The 24,448-nt window shown below is 45.9% G+C and overlaps 1 long non-coding RNA gene across 3 annotated transcripts; it reads left to right on the top strand.

The window, feature by feature from the left end:
* Window positions 1-41: 41 nt before the first annotated feature.
* LOC131423499 (uncharacterized) lies at window positions 42-23,529 on the top strand. Of its 3 annotated transcripts, XR_009225156.1 has the most exons (4): window positions 42-1,733; window positions 4,850-5,059; window positions 15,986-16,044; window positions 17,414-23,529. It is a non-coding gene; the product is annotated as an uncharacterized LOC131423499 (long non-coding RNA). The 3 variants fall into 3 exon arrangements; XR_009225155.1 differs by having other exon boundaries at window positions 15,986-23,529; XR_009225154.1 differs by having other exon boundaries at window positions 4,850-16,044.
* The last annotated feature ends 919 nt before the right edge of the window (window positions 23,530-24,448 follow it).

The raw sequence follows: 24,448 nt of genomic DNA, 5'->3' as shown, positions 1-24,448 counted from the left end.
TCGCGGGGACGCCGGACCACGGGGTCGGGCACCTGGGAGGAGCGGGAGGACACTCCCCGCGGGCGGGGCGGCGCGTCGCGTACCCAGTTGGTGTGTTCCCCCGGGCGCCCGCCGGGCCCCCGGGACGGACGCTCGGGCTGGGATCCCGCCGCGTCCTCACGGTCCGCCTGCCTCCCTCCAGCCCCAGCGCTGCCGGCGCCGGGATCGCGCGCAGGGGCCTTAGAGAAGCCGCCCAGCACGGCCTGTTCCTTGGGCGAGTGCCTTGCCCCTCTTGTCTCAGTGCCCCCACCTGGGACCCCAAGACGGGCTGCTGCTGTAAGGCTCAGGGCCGACCCACGGCGAGTCCCGTGGGTCCCAGGCCCGAGTGCGGCGGCCTCCCCGCGGCCCCCGTTTCCTCCCCGCGCTCCGCCCGGGTCTCTCTGATGGTGCATGCTGGACGGCACCGTGCATCCCAGCTCTGCACCTCCCCCCCCCCCCTGCAGCACAAGGCACGGACTTGGACCGTTTGTCGGTAGACTGAGTGCTTGTCGGTGAGGTGCCTTCAGTGACTGTAACCAGGTGCCTGCCACAGCTTTGATGGTGTGACCCGTGGGCCCTGCCCTCCCCAGGAGCCCCAGGACTCCGCAGACTTCATCTGCTGGCGGCAAGTGGCCACACACCCTCCACCCTTGGGGCCTCCCCTGTTGCTCATATTCGCTGATACTGTACTTCTATTCTTCAATTTCGTCTCTCTCAGCTTTCATATAGAATTTTTCTCTTAGCAGTCTTGTGCGTATGGTGCTGGGGATGGAACTCAGGGACTTGCAATGCTAGGCAAGTGCACTCTTGCTGAGCTACACTTCCAGACCAAACAATCCCGTTTTTTAAAAAATATTTATTTTTTAGGTGTAGATGGACACAACACAATGCCTTTATTTTCTGTGGTGCTGAGGATCGAACCCAAGTCCCACCAGTGCTAGCGAGCACTCTACCGCTGAGCCACAATCCCAGCCCCATAACTTTATTTTATTTATTTATTTTTATGTGGTGCTGAGGATCGAACCCAGCACCTTGCACTTGTTAGGCCAGTGCTCTACTACTCAGCCACAACCTGAGCCCCTGAACAATCACATTTTTTAAAAAAAATTTTTTTAAGAGAGAGAGAGAGAGAATTTTAAAATATTTATTGTTTAGTTTTCGGCAGACACAACATCTTTATTTGTATGTGGTGCTGAGGATTGAACCCAGCGCCGCGCACATGCCAGGCCAGCGCGCTACCGCTTGAGCCACATCCCCAGCCCAACAATCCCATTTGTAACTTCCAAGAAGTCTTAGTTTTTCCTTGGTGTCCTTGCTTTCCTTTTTGGGAATATAGAAATGGTTCTTGCCTTGTGGCTCATTGTGGTGAGCCGCTTCTGCCGTTTCTGCAGACTATGGTCGCCATTACAAGATGGCGCTGGCTCCGCTGTGGTCTGTGACAAACAACTCCTTATTTGGGAGAGTTGGCGCATGGTTTTTCACCACCCTATGAGAAAGCTCCACGTGGCAGCTTCGCATTGGGGCTTGAGATGCTTTATTAAGGCTGGGAGGGGCATCCGAGAGGGAGAAGAAGAAATATCAAGGGCCTGAATAAACTGCTGAAAGAAGATTCCTGAGTTGCGTCTTCCTTGCGGGCAAGGGGTCGCGACAAGTGGTGCCGAAACCCGGGAACCAGAACTTTCAGCAGTCAGGGGTGGTGCCCCGGTTAGTCCCAGGTAAGTGGGATCCGCTACCAAAGCGGGGTTAGTCCCAATAAGTGGGATCCGCGATCAAAGCGGGGTTAGTCCCAGGTAAGTGGGATCCGCGACTGAAGCGGGGCAGCTCCTCTGTAAAGAAAGAGAGAGCATTACATTTTATTGCAGCTGCACTGTGTACTTTCGCTTTTGTTTTCTGTGTTTCTTTTGTTGTGTCATTTCGCTTTTGTTTTTTGTGCTTCTTTTGTTGTGACGACAGGGACGCTCCCCTGTAAAAGGAAGAGAGCGGGGACTTTTGTACTTTCACTTTCTTTATAGCTCTAAAAACATTATGGGTGTTGCTTCTTCAAGCCCAATTTTGTTGGCCCTAGATGGGTTGTTACATTCAAAAGGACTTAAGATAAAGCAGAGTACTTTGCAGATGTTTTTAAGAGAAGCTGATATAGCGGCTCCTTGGTTTGCTTTTTCAGGGAGTCTTACGGTTCCCAGCTGGGACAAATTAGGGAAAGATCTAGATTTCGCTCATGAGCAAGGTACCTTGCAGGGTGGCATTATACCACTTTGGAAGTTAGTTAGAGGATGTATAACAGATGGTAAATGCCAGGAAGCTGTGAGTGAGGGTCAAGCTATTCTTGAGCAACTGCCTGAGGAAAAATCTGAAGGATCATGTAGTGAAGTGGCAGAGAGTATTAAAAGTAACAGTAGTGAGAAGGCAAAAGAGCCTGAAGATAAAAATAGGAGAAGGCTCTACCCAGACTTGACCGAATTAAAAACGCCTGAGAACACAAGCGACTCAGAGAGTTCTGAGGACCTTGATATATTGTTACAACAACTACATAAGATAAAAATGAAAAAGAAGAAAAAGGAGACACAGGGCACGCAGGCCTACTGTAAGAAGGGGAAGGGAGTTAACATCGGTCAACAAAACTCTGAGGAGGAGGAGGTAGAATATCTAGAAGAAGATATGGTGCCGATTGCCCCACCTCCGTATGTGGGGGGGAGCCAAGGTTCCGGGAGATCTTTTCATGCACAAGTTTGGAGGACAGTTAATACAGATATGGGACTTGCATACCCTGTATTTCAGGACAATAACAGGGGAAGATATCATGAGCCTTTAGACTTTAAGATAATTAAAACCTTGGCAGAATCTGTCCGCACTTATGGCATAGATGCCGCTTTCACTCTCACTCAGGTGGAGGGACTTACTAGATTTTGCATGACTCCCTCAGATTGGGCTAGTCTAGTCCGCGCTTGTGTTTCCCCAGGGAAATATTAGGAGTCCAAAGTTGGCTGTTTAATGTTTCTGGCAGTACCCAAGACTCAGAGCGAGGTAGGAGGCTTAAAATTTCTGCAAATAATTCACAATTGTTTAATGCTACATTACCCTCCGCAGCAGTCTGTCTCCAATCTCCGTTCCTGTTTCTTTTGGCTAATGTTACATCACAGGGGATGCTTAATTGCTCTAATATTACCTGTTACTTGTCTGAGTGTTGGAATGGATCCTGGCCTATGGCAGTGGTTATGAAAATTCCAACCTTTGTCCCGATCCCGGTTACTGCAGATCCAGAATCCTTTCCTATTGTTGAACTGATTAGAGCCCGTAGAGATTTTGGAATTACGGCAGCTATAGTGACAGCTGTGGCGGTATCTGCTGCTGCAGCAGTTACAGCTGGAGTAGCCATGGCCAGCCAGGTACAAACTGCTGCCACTATTAATCAGGTTATTCAACAAACATCCACCATACTTGAATCTCAAAGTAGAATTAATCAACACATTCTGTCTGGGATTTTGGCTGCTAATCAAAGGATAGATCTGCTTCAAGCTCAAGTTGAGGAATTGTCTGACCTAGTACATTTGGGTTGTATTGATCAACGTGCACATTTATGTATAACCTCTGTCAGATTTAATGATTCCAGGAATGCCTCCCGCATCATTGGCGAATATTTGGCCGGAAATTGGTCCATGGAAGCAGAAAACTTGATCCAGTCTCAACTAACTCGGATTGCTGTTTTGAATAGCACCCATGTCGAACCAGTGACTTTGGGTCAATTCACCAGTTGGCTATCCTCTGCCTTTTCCTTTTTAAAGGAATGGGTGGGAGTGGGCATTTTTGGTGCTATGTGTTGCTTCGGTGTTGTGCTTTGTTTGTGGCTTCTCTGTTGCCTTAAAACTCGCCATGCACAAGAAAAGGCTATGATCATACAAGCTCTTGCAGCTTTAGAAAATGGCAACTCACCTCAAGTCTGGCTTGCGCATCTTAAACAGTAAACCTTTGACATGGTCGTTACACCCCAAGTTATTATAACATTGCACTGGGATCGACATGACTTTCCTTGTTATTCTCTTAGTGTTGGAAAGCCCTTGCACTCTGCCGGTCTTACTGCCATTGCACGCAGATGGGTTTCCACACTAGTGCTTTTCTATCGCCTTAAAGTCCGTGCCTTTCTTTCAGGGTGCTGTCAACTTGTTTGTCGTTATAAACAGCCATAGTTCAGCCTCAGCTATCCCCCTTCGTCCACCATCGTCACGATACAGGATGCGAGGCAAGGCACTGCACTTGAGTGATCCTTGATGTGGACCTCAAGGAGAGCATGTCCTATTGCATGCGGGTTAGACGCGTCCACGCCCCGCCCCACGAAAAAAGGCGTCGGCTGATATGGCTTCAGATCTGGGGAAGGGCCCTCCTTAGGACTGAGCCATACTATGCAGCCACTTCTGCACAGTGGGATAGGACCTCTACTCTCGCCTGTATTGTTTTAAGAAAACAGAAAGGGGGAACTGTGGTGAGCCGCTTCTGCCGTTTCTGCAGACTATGGTCGCCATTACAAGATGGTGCTGGCTCCGCTGTGGTCTGTGACAAACAACTCCTTATTTGGGAGAGTTGGCACATAGTTTTTCACCACCCTATGAGAAAGCTCCACGTGGCAGCTTCGCATTGGGGCTTGAGATGCTTTATTAAGGCTGGGAGGGGCATCCGAGAGGGAGAAGAAGAAATATCAAGGGCCTGAATAAACTGCTGAAAGAAGATTCCTGAGTTGCGTCTTCCTTGCGGGCAAGGGGTCGCGACAGCTCATGAGAATGACAAGTGACCAGCCTGGCAGGTGCTGGAAAGACCATTCTTTTTATTGTTGGCACAGGCTGACCTTAGAAGGGAGAGAGAAGACTCACGGTCAAGCTCCAGCCCTGGGCCAGCCTGGGGCGGGGACCCGCTCCTAGTCAGGACGGGTAATGAGCTGCAGTCAACTGACACGGAAACTGAGATTCAAGGAGATAAAGTGACATGCTCAAGACCACAGTGAGAACATGGTACTCTGCTACAGAGGATCCAGGTGACCATGGGTGCAAAGGTAAGACTCGGCCCTGGAGAGAAATGGGTCAGGGTGAGCCACCTGAGAACACCGTACTTGGGCCACCCTCTTGTTTGACAGACAAGGAAATGAAGCCCAGGGAGGGGAGAAGTCCCAGGGGTAACACAGCACAATCTGGGTTAGAATCAAGTCCCTCTGCACTAGAGTGATAGTTTGGGCACTTGCTGTTCCCTGTTCCTTACTGGGGGCCTGCTCACTTGTCAGAGGGGAGCAAGAAAGGGTATTATGAAGGGAGACAGGGCCAGAGATGTCCAGAGGCAAAGGTGAGTGACATAAAGCCAGAAGAACCTTGGCCTGTAGTCTCCTCTGCCGGGTACAGGTCCTGGAAAGGTTGAGGGAGGATCCAGGAATGTGTGTGTATGCCTAAGTGTGAGTCAGACCACACAGCACAAGTGAGGCAGGGAGGCATCTAGAGAGAGACTCACTGTCCCTAAAGAGCCCCTGAAGTGTGGCACTTGGGTGGGCCTAACAGTGGACTGCCCACCCAGCCCTCGCACAGCAAGGCCCAGCATTTGACAAGACCCACTCCGGAATGCTAGCTCCTTACCTGCTTCCTATCACCTTGTTCTTGAACATGTAGCTAAGGATCACTGCATACTTCTTTTTTCTAATATTTTTAGTTGTTGATGGATTTAATTTAATTTCTTTATATGTGGTTTTGAGAATTGAACCCAGTGCCTCACACATGCCAGACAAGCGTTCTCCGCCAGCCCCAGGATCACTGAATATTTAGGAAGACTTCCAATGTGGACCCCTGAGACCAACATAAATTGAAAAGAGGACCTAAGCCAGGTATGAGGGTGTGTGCCTTTTCATTCAGCTGCTTGGGAGACTGAGGCAGGAGCCTCTCTTGAGCCTGCAACCACATGAGGAACCTGTCAGCTGGACCCAGCTGTGGACTGGAGAGGATGACAGTAATGTGAGGAGACGAAATCACAGGAATCACTCAAAAAGTAAACAGGGAAACATAGAAGCCTAGAAGTTCAAGACTAAGCCAGGCATGAAGGTGCATGCCTGTAACCCCAGTGGCAGGGGCAGGGGGCTGAGAAAGGAGGATCACAGGTTGGAGGCCAGCCTCGGCACCTTGGCAAGGGCCTGAGCAATTTACTGACTTCCTGTCTCAAGATGAAGGGCTACAGATTAGCTCAGTGGTGAAGTGCCCCTGGGTTCAGTCTCCAGTATTGAAAAAAAAAAAAAAAAAGTTGAAGGCTAGTGCTTCCTCACAGTATGGTGGGGCAGGAGTGTAGGGAAATTGTGTTTGCCAGCTGAGGCTGTTTTAACAACATACCAGATGGGGTGGCTTTGACAATGGAAATGTATTTCCCAGAGTTCTGGGTGCTGGCAAGTCAAAGATCCAGGTGCTCCCGGGGAGGGTGTTCCTGCCCCCATGGGTGCCTCCTCCAATGGCTGAGTGCCTACACATGAGCTTACACTGTCATAAGAACACTAATCAGGACTCCACCCTCTGACTTTAGTTCCCTCCTCCCATGCCCCACCTCTAGTTACAGCCACATTGAAGACAGGACTTTACCATGTGGATTTGGGACAGGGCACAATCCTGGTCTGAGCAAAGGCTGCTGAGTGCTAGCATTCTAATGGGGAAAGGTGCATGGTTCTCTAGTGACCTGCCACTGGATTAGGCCTATTGCAAGCCCACCTGGATTCAAGGGGAGAAAGCACCAAAATCACAGTATGGGAAGAAACAAGGGATGGGAGATAATTTTACCTTATTTGTGATTCTAGGAATTGAACCTAGGCCTCACACATGCTAGGCAGGTGCTCAACCACTGAGCCACACCACCACCAAGGAGGTCATGTTGAAGTCCTCCTTAGGAAGTACATCCTAGCAGGCTCCATAGTGAATTCTGTCCAGTCACAGCCGTGCAGACACCTCTGATTTCCAGCGTTTAGAATCATTCTGTAGACAGAGGATGAGTATTTGGTTTCAGAAAAGAACACAGAGATTTTCAACCTTAACCATTTGAAAGGAAGGAGGAGGAGAGAGAGATGGCATTTGGTAGGAGGAAAAGAGACAGGGGGCACTGCACCAGTTCTAAGTTCAGCCAAGTCCAGAGCCACCATGAGTTTTCAGCCACTGAGAACAAGAACAATGATGTAGGCAGCTGCCTCTGCCACTGGAGTTTCATGGGAGGGAGACACATTTGGACTACTCTGCAGGTAAGAACTTTTGGAACAACAGATCTTCATCTTGGAGCACACCTCTATCTACAGTTGACAAGCCATGCCTCCTCCTGCAGTGGTCATGTGTACAGCCTCTCACTATCTTTGGAAGTATGACCACTGAGACCTCCCAAAATAGGAAAGATATGGGGGCTCACCCTCCAAGGGCTCTTGTGTGCACTAATGGAAATGATTCCACATCTAAACTCAACCCAGAGCACCTGCATGTCCTCAAAATAAAGAGAGCATTCTATATGTAACCACCAGAGAGAAAACCAGTACTCAGTAGCAGGACCAGAGGGAAAATCAGCATTCAGTAACTCACTAGAAGGAAGACCAGCATTTGGTAACAGGATGACATGAGGGGATGATCAGCATTTGGAACTGGGCCACCAGAGGGAATACCAGCATCAGGTAACAGGACCAGCAGAGGGGAAGACCAGCATCTGGAAACAGGACCACCGGATGGGCAAACCAGCATTGGGTACTAAGACCAGCAGAGGGAAAGTGCAGCATCTGGTAACAGGACTACCAGAGGGTAAGACCAGCATCTGGTAACAGGACCACCACAGAGGAAACCAGCATTCTGTAACAGGAATGGGGAAGGTCATTTGGAGAAAAAGAAAAAAGGAAACCAGCATTTGGTAACAGCAGAGGGGAAGGTCGTCATTGCATAAGAGGACCACCAGAGGGGAGGATCATCACTGCATAACAGGACCACCAGAGGGGAAGGTCATCATTACATAACAGGACCACCAGAGGGGAAGGTCATCATTACATAAGAGGACCACCAGAGGGGAGGATCATCATTGCATAACAGGACCACCAGAGGGGAAGGTCATCATTGCATAAGAGGACCACCAGAGGGGAAGGTCATCATTACATAACAGGACCACCAGGGGGGGGAGGTCATCATTACATAACAGGACCACCAGGGGGGGAAGGTCATCATTACATAAGAGGACCACCAGAGGGGAGGATCATCATTGCATAACAGGACCACCAGAGGGGAAGGTCATCATTGCATAAGAGGACCACCAGAGGGGAGGATCATCACTGCATAAGAGGACCACCAGAGGGGAAGGTCATCATTGCATAACAGGACCACCAGAGGGGAAGGTCATCATTACATAAGAGGACCACCAGAGGGGAGGATCATCATTGCATAACAGGACCACCAGAGGGGAAGGTCATCATTACATAACAGGACCACCAGAGGGGAAGGTCATCATTACATAAGAGGACCACCAGAGGGGAGGATCATCATTGCATAACAGGACCACCAGAGGGGAAGGTCATCATTGCATAAGAGGACCACCAGGGGGGGAAGGTCATCATTACATAACAGGACCACCAGAGGGGAAGGTCATCATTACATAACAGGACCATCAGAGGGGAAGGTCATCATTACATAACAGGACCACCAGAGGGGAGGATCATCATTGCATTACAGGACCACCAGAGGGGAAGTCTAGACTTTGGTAACAGGAAGAGCAGAAGGGAAGTCCAGCATTTGGTACCAGGACCAGCAGAGGATATGTCCAGCACTGGGTACCAGGACTAGCAGAGGATATGTCCAGCATTGGGTAACAGGACCAGCAGAGGGGAAGTCCAGCATGGGGTAACAGGGCCACCAGAGGGAAGTCCAGCATGGGGTAACAGGGCCACCAGAGGGAAGTCCAGAAGTGGGTAACAGGACCAGTGGAGGGGAGGACCAGCACCGGGTGACAGGACCAGTAGAGGGGAGGACCAGCACTGGATGTTAGGACCAGCGGAAGGGAGTCCAGTACCAGGTGACCGGGCCAGTGGAGGGGAGGACCGGCACCTGGTGACAGGACCACAGGAGGGGAGGACCAGCACCGGGTGACAGGACCACAGAAGGGGAGGACCAGCACCGGGTGACAGGACCACAGGAGAGGAACACAGATTCGCAGGTTACTGGTAATGTAATCCAAGGGCACTGTACCACTGAGTTATACCCCCAGGCCTTCTTTAAATCTGTATTTAGAAACGTCGTTACTAAGTTGCTGAGGCTGGCCTTGAACTTGGGATCCTCCTGTCTCAGCCTCCTGGTGACCAGGATCACAGGCCTGCACCACCATGCCTGGCAAAACCAGGTTTTTCAAAGAGGGCAACAAGTTGATGGCAGAAGTTCTATCACAAACGAGAACAGAGAACCCTTGGAGTGGTGCCTTTCATGAGTCACTGTGCAGGGCCTTTGTTCATCTCTCACTGTGTTGCTTTTTTCTCTTAGTGAATCACTACCTGCTTTGGTCATTGGCCCTTTATGATGTTGTAGGGCAGGTCACTCAGAAAACACACAAGTCCCAGTTTTGTCCAATTGAAAAGTCTTTATTCTGCCCATCCAGTACTTCTTCCTACAGCCTTGAGCCTCAACATTTTAGGATACATAAAGGCAAAAACTGCATTCAGATTGACATAGCAACTAGCAAGCCAGCAAACAGGAGTATAGAAGCTGAATAAAGACATTATCGAGACAATGTAGTGTCCTTCATCATGCTTTCGTTCTCATTCAGTATCTCTCATGGGATTTTCCATCATCATAATCAAAAGATAAATGGATCAAAGTGCCCCTAGTAAAGTACAAGTTAAAGAGTGGTTAGTAACATCTAATCAATTATTCCCCAATTATTGCCCAAGAAAAATGGGAGCCAAAGAGAACAATTTCACATTGTATAAGAATTGCTATCTTGTGCTGCCAGGCATGTTATGCTGGTAACTATTAATGGGTACAGAGGAGGACTTCCCGTGGGAGAAGCACTTCTTACAATGTGGAGGCTGTTTGATGACTGCCCAGGAGCCTGGCCATGAGCCTCAGACAGTGGTCTTGGCTACTCTCCTGCCCACAGGCAGCGCACTCCTTGTGCTGTTTCCTTGCTGGGCACCTTTCTGACTTAATGGAGCTCCACTAGCCTGTGTTGTCGACAGAGCTTTCAGGGTGTTATCCAAAACATTGCCCAGGCCAGCACCAAGGAGCTCTGTGACCACTTCTGGGAGTGCTAGGGTTCCATGTGGGTACCATGGGGGGCGGGTGCTGAGCGTGCACCCCACTGTTCTCTGTGTGGACGTACAGGTTCCCAGCACCGTACAGGTTCCCAAGCACCGCCCTTCCCTGTCTGATGCCTCACACCTTTAGCCAAGATCAGCTAAAACACAGTATCTGTGCTCTGCAATTTATAAGGAAAGTAAACTCAACTTTCATAGCTCGGGGGCTGGGAGGTCCAGGGCCACAGTGCTGCATAGACATCCCCTGCAGAGAAGGTCATCTTGTGACAGAAGCCTAGAAGAACAGGCAGAGCTCAACAGACCCTGCTCCATGGAGACCCCCCATCAGCAGACCCCTTCTCTGTGACAGACCACCCCCTCTGTCAACAGACCCTGCTCCCCATGACAGACCACTGCTGGGAGCCATCCGTGAATTGTGCATGTGTTGTAGGGACAAACGAGGCAAGGCACCAAATATAGCAAGAAACAGTTTTATTTGGCTGCAGCCAGGTTCAGAGGGCACAGTTTTACTGTAATCAATCAATCCCCTGAACCAGGAGTTCAGATAGTTTCAGTTTTATACCCAGCATGTGAGGGGAGGGGCTCAGAAGTTCACATAAAAGCAGCTTTTTCTTTCACTGTTCTGGGCAAGTTAACCCTTCAAGGACAACATCTGAGAAGGAGAGAACTTCTTCTCCCTTTTCTTTCCTCCCCCTGCCAGCTGTTACCATGGAGCCCAGTTGTAACTTAAAAATGTAGACATCTCTGTGAAGCCCAGCTCAAGGCCAGAGGCCTTGTTTGCACATTTCTTCAAAGTACTATACTGGATATGTTTGTGGAAAACTAGTAAGGGGTGTCCAGCACCTGGAGTGCAGGTCTCTTCTCGGCCAGTGGCCAAGTAAAACAGGGCGATGTGGGGAGCCATTCTTGCACATGATTGGGCACCTCCCTGATTGGGTGTGAGGCTTTCTGGCCAAACTGTGTCGGAGCTAACCCCCACCCTCTCCAGGTGCGGGTGTGACTGACCATTGACCCTGAGACCAATCACTGACCCTGACCTTGGAATGCTGCCCCCCTCGACCTTCATTGGATGGAATTTTCCCCTGAATTTCTTGTTCCCCAATAAAAGGCCACTCCCTGGCGTGCTCGCTCTCTCTCCTGCTAGTCCTGAGTAAGCCTTGATGGCCCACCGGGTGGTTCGAGGTGAGAGCTAGAGGGAGGGCCATCTTGGACCTGGTCAGAGAAAAAGGTAATTGAGTCTTGTGTGTTTATTTCGATCTCACTAGTTAACTTCTATGCTACGACCCTCTTGTATATAACCAGTGTGCTGGTCGCGCGGTGGAATTGGCGCCTAACGAGGAGGCATTTTAGTTTAACTAGATTGAGTGGGAACGTGCTATAAAGATAAAAGGAATTGGTGACAATTTTGGGTCACAAAAGTACCTGGAGGTACTGAAGGAATGAGACCCTAAATTAATTAAAATGGGAAATTCAACTTCTACAGATAAGGAGATGTATCTGACTATTCTAGACACCATAATTAATCAGAAAGAAAAACAGATTTAAAAAAACTCAGTTATTACAATTCTTAAAGGTTGTAGGCGAATTTTGCCCTTGGTTTTGTGACCAGGAATCCCCAAATTTACTTACTTGGGAGAAACTAGGGAGGAAATTACAAAAAGTTTGCCTTTCTAATGAATTACCTGGAGGTATAGAAAATATACAGAAAACTTGGACGGCTCTGGAAATTTGTCTTTTTGAATACATGGGCCAGAGTTTGTGGTCCCCTGAAGATCTATTGAAAGGCATTCAGAGAGCTATTAGGTCTATTCAAATGGAAAATCCGCCTGAGAAGTTAATTTCTTTTCCCTTCAGCTGTTCGGAAGGTTCTTGGGGCTAAACCGAAAGTTAGGAATGTGACTTTAAACTTGCAGGAACGAGATCAAGGTAGCCTGCAGGAAGATTATAGAGAGGAAGGTCATAGAGAGGAAACCTCCGCAGTCATAGAGAGTCTTCTGGAAGAGATAGACGATCCTCCTGGAGAGGAAAATCTGGAAGAAATTCTTAGAGAGGCACAGAGCCCTTCTCCACCACGTGGCTTAGAAGCCCAATTTCAAAATGGCAACAGCGGAGATTCTTCCCACGAGTCGCAGTCTGAGGGAGAGGAATCAAACATTGAAATTAAGGACTTACGGAGAAATTTTAACAGACTGTGTTTAACACTGCCTGCCCAGGCTATTAGAATTTGGCCATTATATGCTAAAAGGACAAAATTTAACAGGTACTCTGAATTAACAATGACTTTTCTTACCCCGTTCCAGTGAGGTATTAAGAAGGCACAGGAGGCGGGGGAAAACATTAGCGGTTTTCAACTTTTCCCAGTTTTTGAACAGGTTAATGACCAAGACCAAAGAGTTCGAGTTCATGCTGTAATCCCATTTAAGACTATTAAGGAATTGAAAAGTGCTTGTGAGACATATGGTCCAAATTCACCTTTTGTACAAAACTTGATTGATACCATAGCCTCACAACCACTTCCACCGAGTGATTGGATTTCGTTAGCCATCTCTTGTTTGCGTGGAGGGGATTTCTTACTTTGGTGATCTTATTGGGCTGATTTTTGTACTGAACAAGCAGAAAGGAATAGAAGACAAAATATACAGACCCCAGTAGAAATGTTTTTAGGAACGGGTGAATTTGCTGATTTGGAAAGACAGTTAAATTATGAATTTGCAGTGTATGATCAGATCACTAACTGTGCTAAACGTGCCTGGAAACAAATAGTCTCCAAGGACCAGTCCAATATAGTTCTTACCAGAGTCAAACAAGGTGCCAGTGAGCCGTATTTGGATTTTGTAGCCCAATTGTATCAGACAGCAAATAGGTCTATCAGAGACCCAGGAGTGTATGAGTTTATTGTTAAGCAATTGGCATTTGAAAATGCGAATAAATATTTATTGTCAGGATGTTCTCAGACCGCATCGTAAAAAGGGAACAGTTTCTGAGTGTATCTGCTTGTGTTCTGAGATTGATTCCACCCATTTGCAGACAGTAACGTTAGCCGCGGCCTTGAAAGAAACCCTACAACTGCAGGAATTAGGACGAAAACCCCGTGGAAGATGCTATCTCTGCGGGAGAAATAATCATTTTGCGTGAGAATGCCGCACGCATAATTTTACGTTCAGGGCTCCATCTACTGTTGATAAGATATTGCAGGACTCAACCCCACGTGGCTGATCAAGATGGCGCGGATCAGCCCACCTTCTCGCCGTCATTTCTTCCTAGCAGGAGAACAAAAAACTTCCGGTCGGCCCCTCCCCAGGCCGAGCAAAAATACGGGGAATTGGAGAAGGGGTCGCACAGTGTGACGTCACTGGTGCCGATCAGGAACAGTCCGCCATTTTTACCTGAACGTAAATCACAAACAGTTTCCTTACGACCCTCAATGACAATTGAATTGAATCCTGAATCAGGGCCAAAACAAATCTCTACTGGGATTTTCGGGCCGCTTCCTGATAATACTATAGGTTTAATTTGGGGACGTAATAATTTAAAAGGAGCCATTGAGGTAATACCTGGAGTGATAGATTCAAATTTTAAAGGACAATTAAATGTCACTGTAAGGTCCAATTATGCCCTAAGGCTTACTCCAAAGGATGCATTTGCCCAATTGATTTTATTGCCCTGTGATTCGGATAAACACCCGCAAGTAAATTTAGTTTCTAAACTGCCAGACTGAGTGTACTGGTCTCAGTTAGTGTGACAAGAACGCCCTTTATTAGAACTTAAAATTAATCATAAAAAGTTCCAGGGAATTCTCGACACAGGGGCCGACATTTCTGTCTTTTCTAGTAGATTCTGGCCTAGGAATTGGCCCTTACATGTAGCACCAGCTAACCTAGGGGGAATTGGACAGATTTCACAGCCTGCTCAAAGTGCAAATTATCTCCGTTGGGAAGATTCTGATAGGAACAGTGGAGTTTTAAAACCTTATGTGTTAGAGTCCTTACCAGCAAACCTATGGGGAAGGGATATTTTAGCAAAAATGGGATTGTTATTAGTTACTCCAAATTCTATAAGGTCAGTTGAGGAAGTTAATCAGAGGTATTTTCCTGGACATGATAAGGAGACCCTTCAGGTAGAGTATCTGTTTACAAACCAGTCTCCATGACAAAGATTAGTAAATGCTCCAAGCCAAAATTTTTACTAGGGGCCCTGAGTATTTCCCCGATCCCTAAGACAGCTGAAAAAATCACCTGGCTCACTTAGGAGCCTATATGGATTTCTCAGTGGCCCATCTCAGAGGAAAAACTTAAAATAATTCATAGGTTAGTTGAGGAACAACTTCAGGCTGGTCATATAGAACCAACACTCAGTCCTTGGAACACACCTATTTTTGTTATTAAGAAAAAGTTAGGAAATTGGAGATTCCTGCAGGATTTAAGGGCAATAAATCATGCAATTCGGCCTATGGGATCATTACAGCCAGGACTTCCCTCCCCCACAGCCATCCCTTTAGACTATAGCTTGATGGTAATAGATTTAAAAGATTGTTTTTTCTCTATAAGGTTACATCCTGGAGATTGTGAAAAATTTGCCTTCACTGTCCCAGCAATTAATTTTAAGGAACCTGTTAAAAGATATTGCTGGAAAGTACTCCCCCAGGGAATGCGTAATAGTCCTACCTTATGCCAAAAATATGTAGATCAGGCGATAGCTCCCATAAGAAATAGCTTTCCTGACGCGTATATTATTCATTTTATGGATGATATATTATTGGCTCATGCTAATCCAGCGGTACTTTCAGAAATTTTTACTCAGTTAGAGGCTTCACTTACAGCAATAAGGCTTCACTTATGCATTGATCCTCGAAAAATTCAAAAGATGCCTCCCTTGCAATATTTAGGTCAGATAATTCAAGGACGTACAATCCGTCCTCAAAATCTTCAGATAAGAGTTAAGGAGTTACATACCCTTAATGATTTTCAAAAGCTATTAGGAGATATTAATTGGCTGAGGCCTTCCTTAAAACTAACTACTTCTGAGTTAAGTCCTTTATTTCAGATATTACATGGAAATCCTTCTCCAACCTCTCCACGTCAGCTGACCTTAGAGGCTAGAACAGCCTTAAAAAGGGTTGAAAATGCAATTAAAAATGCACAACTTACTAGAGTTGATCCTAAGGAAATAGTGTATTTATTAATATTTCCAACTGAGCATACCCCAACAGGAGCCATATGGCAAAGATTAGGAGTTATTGAGTGAATTTATTTAGCCCACTCCCCTCAAAAAACATTGATTCCTTTTCTTGACTCTATTGCTCAATTAGTAATTAAAGGTAGAACTAGGATTTTACAATTAATTGGATCTGAGCCTGATATCATAATTATTCCATTTTCTGTTCAACAGACTAATTGGTGTGGGAAGCCATTCTCACACGTGATTGGGCACCTCCCGGATTGGGTGTGAGGCGCTCTGGCCAAACTGTGTTGGAGCTTTCCCCACCCTCTCCTGGTGTGAGAGCCTGTCCATGTGGGGGTGTGACTGACCACTGACCTTGAGGCCAATCACTGACACTGACCTTGGAATGCTGCCCCCTTCGACCTTCATTGGATGGAATTTTCCCCTGAATTTCTTGTTCCCCAATAAAAGGCCACTCCCTGGCATGCTCTCTCTCTCTCTCCTGCTAGCCCTGAGTAAGCCTTGTTGCCCTACCAGGTGGTTTGAGGTGTGATCCAGAGAGGTGAGAGCCATCTTGGACCTGGTCATAGAAAAAGGTAATTGAGTCTGTGTGTTTATTTTGATCTCACTAGTTAACTTTTATGCCACGAACCTCTTTAATGAAACCAGTGCACTGGTCCCATGGTGGAATTTTGGCTTTTTCAAAGTTCTAGCTTATGGCAGATAGCTTTTGCTGATTTTCCTGGCCAGATAGATAGCCATTACCCTTGTGATAAGATTATCCAATTTGCATCATTAACGTCACTCATTTATCCAAAGATTGTGCGTGCACGCCCTATAGATAAAGCTTTATCGGTGTTCACTGATGGTTCAAGCTCAGGTAAAGCAGGTTTTTATAGTCGTGTTCACATAGAGGTAATGCAAACTTCATATACTTCTGCCCAAAGAGCAGAGCTTAAAGCTCTGATTTGTGCCTTAAATTACTTTGCAAATGAGCCTATTAATATTTATTTTGACAGCTTATATGCAGTCGGTGTTACCAAAAATATTGAAACTTCAGTTATTGGGTATACTTCATCACAAGAGTTATTTGAATTATTTCATAATTTACAAAAGGCAGTGCTAATGCGAAAATACACGTTTCATAGGCTCAAACTAATGTTCCAGGACCTTTAGTTTCAGGTAATGACAAAATTGAAAAATTAGTAGGTTTTTGTCAACAGATGTTTTCATATGACTGTGTACAAGCTTCCCATTCCTTGCATCATCAAAATGCTTCTAGCTTACGTAAAAAAATTTAATATTACCAGAGAACAAGCTCGTCAAATTGTAAGCCAATGCCCAATTCATACTCCATCTCCACCATCAGGGGCAAATCCCCATGGATTAAAACCAAATCAAATATGGCAAATGGATGTAACTCATATTCCTCAATTTGGTAAGCAATGTTATGTGCATGTCATAGTGGACACTTATTCCAGATTTATTTTTGCCACAGCACATACTAAGGAAAATACTCAACATGTAATTTCTCATTGCCTAGCAGCCTTTTCTGTGTTAGGGTGCCCTATGCAGATTAAAACAGATAATGCACCAGCTTATGTAAGCTCTTCTTTTCAACAATTTTGCCAAGAGTTTCAAATTAATCATAAAACAGGAATTCCTTATAATAACCCCCAAGGTCAAGCCATTGTGGAAAGAGCTCATTTATCTATTAAGCTTCAATTACAAAAATTAAAAGGGTGAGTAGGTTTATGACTCCCCAAAATAGCCTCAATCATGCTTTGTTCATTTTAAATTTTTTAAACTGTGATGAAGAAGGTCACACTGCGGCTGAGAGGCAAATGTCTCCCTCAGTAACAGGCCTTTTAGGCAGAGTTTTGTGGAAAGATTTACAGACTGGTCAATGGAAAGGCCCAGACCCAGTGATTATGTGGGGCAGAGGTCATGCTTGTATTTTTCCAGAAGGTGCTTTTCATCCTATCTGGGTGCCTGAACGCGCAATCAGACATGGAAGAGATAGAACCGAGATTCAAGCGACTAAAGATCGACCCGGAGAAGCCCCCATCCAAAAGGAAGAGATATTGGAAAAAGACAAAGAGAAACCAGATTGACCCAGCTGAAAAGCTGATTTCATGGGAAGAGGAGAAGAAGCTAATAACACAGGCTTCCCGAATAATTCGACTCCTAGGAAAGAACAGGACCCCAGTCTTGGTGGTAGCAACAGTAATTGCCCTGCTGGGCTGTCAGGTAAAGGGGGATCAGATAGACACTTACTGGACATATTTCCCAGATCCACCCCTGGTACGCCCAGCTGTGTGGACTGGAGAATCTATCCCAGTGTTTACTAATGACTCATTCATGATGGGAGTATTTACAGATACTCATATTACTCCCAATCATGTGACTAGATTTAATTATTCTGGCTACAGTGCTCAATTACCTTTGTGTTGGTCCCACGATAAACATGCTGGCTGTCTGAAAGTATCATTTGAGGAAAAGACAGCAATTGGTAGACCTAGACTGACTAATTATTCTATTTATGGAGACTTAAAACCTTATACTAGATCAGTAATTAAGATGGGACTTTCCCATAACAAGCCAGTCATTTCTGCAAAACCTCCACGGATATCCCACTGTCCAAACAGTTCTACAATTGATATTGGCACCTTTCCTAGATGGATGGATTGTGTAAATACTTTTCCTGTACAACACAAGGTGTCTAAAGATAGTGTGTATATTTTAGATTGGTCTCCAAAAATTGATAAGAGACAATTATGAAAAAATTCTGCTAACGACACCTGCAGGATTTGTTAGTAATATTTTGACTTACAGTGAGGGTGGTATTCAAAAAGATGTTTGGCGCTTAATTGCTGCCTCAGAATTCTTACATTTTACAGACAAGCCTTTACCAAAATTTATTGGCAAGAACTGTAAGGAGGGATCTTGCTATGGCTTACGAGCCTGTGTCCAATCTCCTTATGTTTTAATTATTGGAAATGTAAAAGTTAAATGGATAGATGACAGATATGTTGTCACATGTAACAAATGTAACCTAACCAATTGTATTACTAGGTATAATGGAGGAAAAGGAGTGCTGGTACTTCATCAGCCCTCTTTTGTTTTATTGCCTGCTAATATTTCAGAGCCATGGTACGCTGATACTGGTTTACAAGTCTTGCAGCAAATTCATGCCCAGCTAGCAAGACCTAAACGTGCTATTGGAGTTATAATTGTTGGTGTTTTGGTGTTAGTTTCTTTTATTGCATCCACTGTTTCTGCATCTCTGACATTGTCTCAAAATATTCAGCATGCAAAATTTCTTAATAATTTATTTATTTATTTTTTTAAATATTTATTTATTTATTTTTGTTTTCGGCGGACACAACATCTTTGTTTGTATGTGGTGCTGAGGATCGAACCCGGGCCGCACACATGCCAGGCGAGTGCGCTACCTCTTGAGCCACATCCCCAGCCCTTCTTAATAATTTAGCTCAAAATACTTCCAAGGCTCTGGCGTAATCAAGTAAATATTGATGAAAGGATTGTGACTAAATTAAACACCTTAGAGGCGACTTTTATAGACATAGGTAATGAACTTTCAGCTTTAAAATTTAAAGAAAGGCTTAAATGCCATGCAAATTATAAATATATGTGTGTGTTACAGCTGCCAAGTACAATGCTTCTCTCTGGGATTGGGAGAAGGTTAAAAACCATTTGTTAGGTATTTGGCAAAATAATAATAATAGCTTGGATCTTTTGGAACTTCATCACCATATCCAAGACATTCAAAATAATAGAGCTGATTTTTCAGATCCTTCTTCTTTGGCTAACCAAATATTGAAGGAGTTAAATGGATTTAACCCTGGAAATATTCTTAAACACTCGGCCTGGTACATTATTGGATTGTTCTCCTTGCTGTTAATTCTCTTTTGTGTTGTAATTATAGGATGGCGAGTCTTCGGAACAAGAATGCAGAAACTCGAAAGAGTGAACCACTGCCTGATTTTTAAGAGAAAAAAGGGGGAATATGTGGGGAGCCATTCTCGCACATGATTGGGCACCTCCCTGATTGGGTGTGAGGCGCTCTGGCCAAACTGTGTCGGAGCTAATCCCCACCCTCTCCTGGTGCGAGAGCCTGTCCGTGTGGGGGTGTGACTGACCATTGACCCTGAGACCAATCACTGACCCTGACCTTGGAATGCTGCCCCCCTCGACCTTCATTGGATGGAATTTTCCCCTGAATTTCTTGTTCCCCAATAAAAGGCCACTCCCTGGCATGCTCGCTCTCTCTCTCTCTCTCTCTCTCTCTCTCTCTCTCTCTCTCTCTCCTGCTAGTCCTGCCTTGCTGGCCCACTGGTTGGTTCAAGGTGAGAGCTAGAGGAAGGGCCGTCTCGGACCTGGTCAAAGAAAAAGGTAATTGAGTCTTGTGTGTTTATTTCTATCTCACTAGTCAACTTCTATGCTATGACCCTCTTGTATGAAACCAGCGTGCTGGTCGCGCGGTGGAGGGCGACACTAAAATAGGAAGTTTATCTACATTGAACTCTTTTGCAGAGACTCTTGTTGACAGTTCTAAAATCAACCATGGTGAAGATTTGTGGAGAAGCCCAATTAAGACCTTTCTGTGGAGAAAGGGGGTGCCACTACACATGGACTAAGCCATTTTGGAGCCATTGGGCAGGAAAGCCTGGTATCTGGAACTCCCAGTGGGAATCCACTGCTCTGAGAATGCCTGGTTCATGTGATGTCCTACCTAGCTCACTGCTCAAGTTCTAGCATAGCTAGATATGAGAGTGGCCCTGGAATCACATAGCCTCCTGGAGATGGGTGTGGCTTGCCAAAATGCCAATCAACCTGTTTTCCTGCAAGATCCCCACCACGCTGAGAGGCAGGCACCAAACAAGACTACCAAGACTCCTCCTGCTGAAACCTCATCCCTACCTTTGAGGGACTCCCCTTAAACAAAAAAATTCAGGGCCTTTTTTAATTGTTTAGCTCCAGCTCCTATCAGGACTGGGAGATCCATGAGGTGCTCCTCTTTTTATATCTAATTTCTGGCTCTGTCTTTATTTCTTACTGATTATTTTGGACTTATTATTTTCCCAGGCAGCTCAGACCTCCTGAGAATGAGCCTACCCTGTTGGGGTCTGGACACCTCATGATAGACTGCCCCCTTCGTCCACAGACCCCTGCTCCAGGGCAGACTCTCCATGGCAGACCCCTTCTCCACGGGCATCAGTCTGACCTGCTTCCCGTCGTCTCCTAATGCACCTGCCTCTACTTGACTCTCACCATGGCCGTGACACTCACCAGCAGTTGTGAAGGATAAACATTCAATCCACCATGACAGTCTACTGTTGGGTTCGTTGCTTGTGGGAGGCCATCCATGAAATTCGTGAGGACCTTCTCTGGCATGGAAGCCAGGGAGGGATAGGCCTGGCATTGGGAACGTCCTGTGGCTCTCCCATGACAGTGGATCGCCCACTGATGTGACCTTCCCTCTGCTCTGCTAGGAAGGTTCCTCATAGTTGTACTGGAGATGGGCATATCCGTTAGGAACTGAGCAACCCACCTTTATCCTATTCTGGTAAAGAACATTCTAGGGAAGGCCTTTGATGTTTCCCAGTATGAATAGAGCAGGTTGGGCTCCATCTTTGTTCAGAAGCTCCATGACTCTGATCAGCTTGCCCCTCCTGCCCCTGCTTTTGAAACTACTTTCTGTGTTCTCTGTGTGTGTTTCCCTCGCTGTTTTATTTCTTTTACCTTTTACTTCCCAGCCAGCCCATTCTCCCCAGGGAAACCCCAGTCCCACTGCCCTCTTGGGACCTGGGCAGGAACTGGTGCCGGGAACAAGAATCCTCATTTCGTGGAATTCAAAGGTAACTAGTGAGTGTTTGTCTCTCTCTCACAGGAAAAGCGCTTGTGAATTAGCAATTAGTATACTAAGAGAAAAAGGAGAGAGAAAAGTTTATTTATCATGGGATGTTAAGCATGGGGAACTCTTTGTCTTCAGAAAAAGAAATTCATTTTGCAATTTTGAAGATGATAATAAAACAAAAGGGAAAAGATAAAGATCACAGCTCACTCAGTTCTTAAGAAGATTAGGGAAATATGCCCATGGTTCTGTGAAGGGGAGTCACTTGATTTACATATGATTGAAAATGTAGAAAAAAATAGGGTTGCAGTAGTTTATATTCTGCCCAAGATATTGGTTGATGGCCTTCGGGAGACTTACTTACGGGCCACTTACTTAAGGCCTTAGAGATGCACTTAAAAGTCAGACCTAGTGAACAGGCTTGCTCAGCACCTAGGGCTTCTTCGTCTGCAGGTAGCCTAACACACCTAAGACAGGCAGAAAAGCTAAGGGCAAAGCAAAGTCACATCTGCTTTTAACTGTGGAAGCCAGAATACAGCCTGCTGGCACAGCCTGAGCAAAATTCATGGTTCACAGCCCCAAAAGGCAGAGAAGCAGCCCAGATCCAATTTCATTAGGAAGAGAGAGGCCCCGGAGATGGAGATGGGGAAAGGGCCAGAGCTGGGAGACACAGAAGAGGATTCTCAGTCAGAGGAAGTGCTTGAATTAGAAGCAGACCTCCGTCATTTGCATTTAAATGGTCCTGCCCCAACCACTCTCCCTTGGGGAAGACCGAGGCTTACACCCTTGAACCTGTCAGCCACAGACCCTTCCCTACTCCAATGTGGTGTCAACCACTTGACAGGAGGGAAAAGATATCTCAGGATTTAAACTATTTGCAATTTTCAAGCTGATAGGTGGCCCAAACCAATGTGTACCAGTTCATACTGCCATTTCTTTTAAAACATTAAAAAATTAATATTTTTTTCATCATATGGCCTGAACTCACCTTTTTCTTCAAAGCCTGATAGAATCTATATGTAGTGACATTTTGCTGCCTTATAACTGGGTCACGCTAGCAAAAGCCCGTCTTTCAGGAGGTGATTATTTGCTATGGCAATCTAACTGATGAATTTTTACTCTGAGCAGGCAGAAGTTAATAGAAGGCATGGAATTATTATGGTAGACATATCGACTGAGATGGGAAAATTTACTGATTTGGACAACAGTTAAATTATGATTTGCAAGCTTATAATCAGATTAATGCATGTGCCAGAAGGGCATGGAGAGACTTACTAATAAAGGAGAAAAACCCCTAAATTTCAGTTAAATCCAATTCTCAGGGACCAGAGAATTGTTTGGGCTTGTGGCACATTTATACCAAGCCGCAGATTGCATGATAAGAGATTCGGAGGACTCTGAGGTATTAGTTAAACCTCTAGCTTTTTTTTTTTTTTAATATTTTTTAGTTGTAGTTGGACACAATATTTTATTTTATGTGGTGCTGAGGATCGAACCCAGTGCCCCACACATGCCAAGCGAGCACGCTACCACTTGAGCCACATCCCCAGCTCCAAACCTCTAGCTTTTGAAAATGCTAATAAAGTTTGCCAAGAAGTGATTCAATTGTATTGTTGATTATATCCACCTTTGTGCCAATGTCAGGCAGGCACATCTGCAGGGATCAGCCATAGCCACCACATTAAAACAGGTTCTACGGACTCCATCAAAGGAGAGCCGTGATGGAAGGCAGGGTTTTAACTGTGGGAAAACAGGGCCAGAGATTGCAGGCTTTTGCCCAAATAGATGTGCCAGGCTTCTGCCAGAGCCATGGGGGGGAGGGCAACCTCTAGGCAAGGGAATGGCATGCCCAGCAGGTCACCAACAGGCTACCTCCACTGATGCCAACACTCCACTGATGCTACCTCCCCTGCCCACAGTGGGGTGTAAGCTCCAGGTCGGGGTCCTTCCCTCTAGCCCAGACTCCTTATGTGCAGGCTCAACCTCCCGGTTAATCTGTTCAGGAACCAGGAGTTTGGAGCTCCATCCAGCTTCAGAATTCCTACTGACTCCAGAGATGAGTCCATAGTTTGTTCCTACAGGAATTTATGGGCCACTGCTGCCAGATACAGTAGGTTCAATACTGGGAAGAAGCAATCTAACTCAAAAAGGAACTCAGTCATCACCAGTGTTCTTGATGTAAATTTTAGTGGGGAAATGAAGATTACAGTTCAAACAAATTCCATTATTCGGCTTTCTCTAAAAGATGCAATTGCACGATGATTTTCTTGCCTTGTTGTTCTGCAGGGAAAGATTCATCAGACAGACCTGGCAAATTCAGACTCCGGGTCCCTGGACAGAGCCTATTGGGCTCAATTTGTTAAGCAAGAGTTTCAGATGGAAGATGACCAGAATCTTATTGGAGGGTTCTTCTGCCCAGAGGAATCCAAGTCACCCTAAATAGCCACTCTAAATCTTAATATTTCAAATAACGAACAAATATAAAACACAAACACTCAGAAATACATACAAAAATGAATATAGGTTGGGGGCTGTGGCTCAGCAATAGAGCGCTTGCCTAACGTGTGAGGTCCTGGGTTCGATCCTCAGCACCACATAAAAATAAGTAAAATAAAGGTATTGTGTCCAACTACAACTAAAAAATAAATATTTTAAAAATGAATATATACAAAAGTGAAGCCCCTGATAGATCAAAATGGCTCTGGTGGTTTATTTAAGGGGGGTACATCAAAGGCAGGGGTAAGGTTTCAAGGGTGGAGTCTTGCTTTGTGATGTCTTGCAGTCAGCGGGTTGATTGACATATTGGCAGGTCACACCCATCTCAGGTGCTGTATGGGATCTTTGGCAGACCTTGAGGGGGAAGTTCACCTGTGTCAAGCTGTCAATCCCTGTGGGGAGTGCCCCAGGAGTTCTCAGTGCCAGACTTCTCCCCTCAGGAGGCTTCAATGTGTAACATAGTCCACACACAGCCCATAGACAGCTTGTGACCAAGAGCACCCTCTATTGGATCTTAAAATTAACTATAAAAATTTTAAGGGCATAATAGATACAGGAGCAAATAAATCAGTCATCTCTAGCAAATTTCGGCCCCAAAATCGGCCTTTGCGTACTGCACCTGCTAG

The sequence above is a fragment of the Marmota monax genome, unplaced genomic scaffold (genome assembly GCF_021218885.2).
Source record: "Marmota monax isolate L192 unplaced genomic scaffold, Marmota_monax_Labrador192_F-V1.1 WCK01_AAM20220418_F8-fsc00298, whole genome shotgun sequence".
NCBI classification, from domain to species: Eukaryota; Metazoa; Chordata; class Mammalia; order Rodentia; family Sciuridae; genus Marmota; species Marmota monax.
The sequence above is the reverse complement of the archived record's forward strand: the minus strand, read 5'-3'. Positions and strand labels throughout refer to the sequence as shown.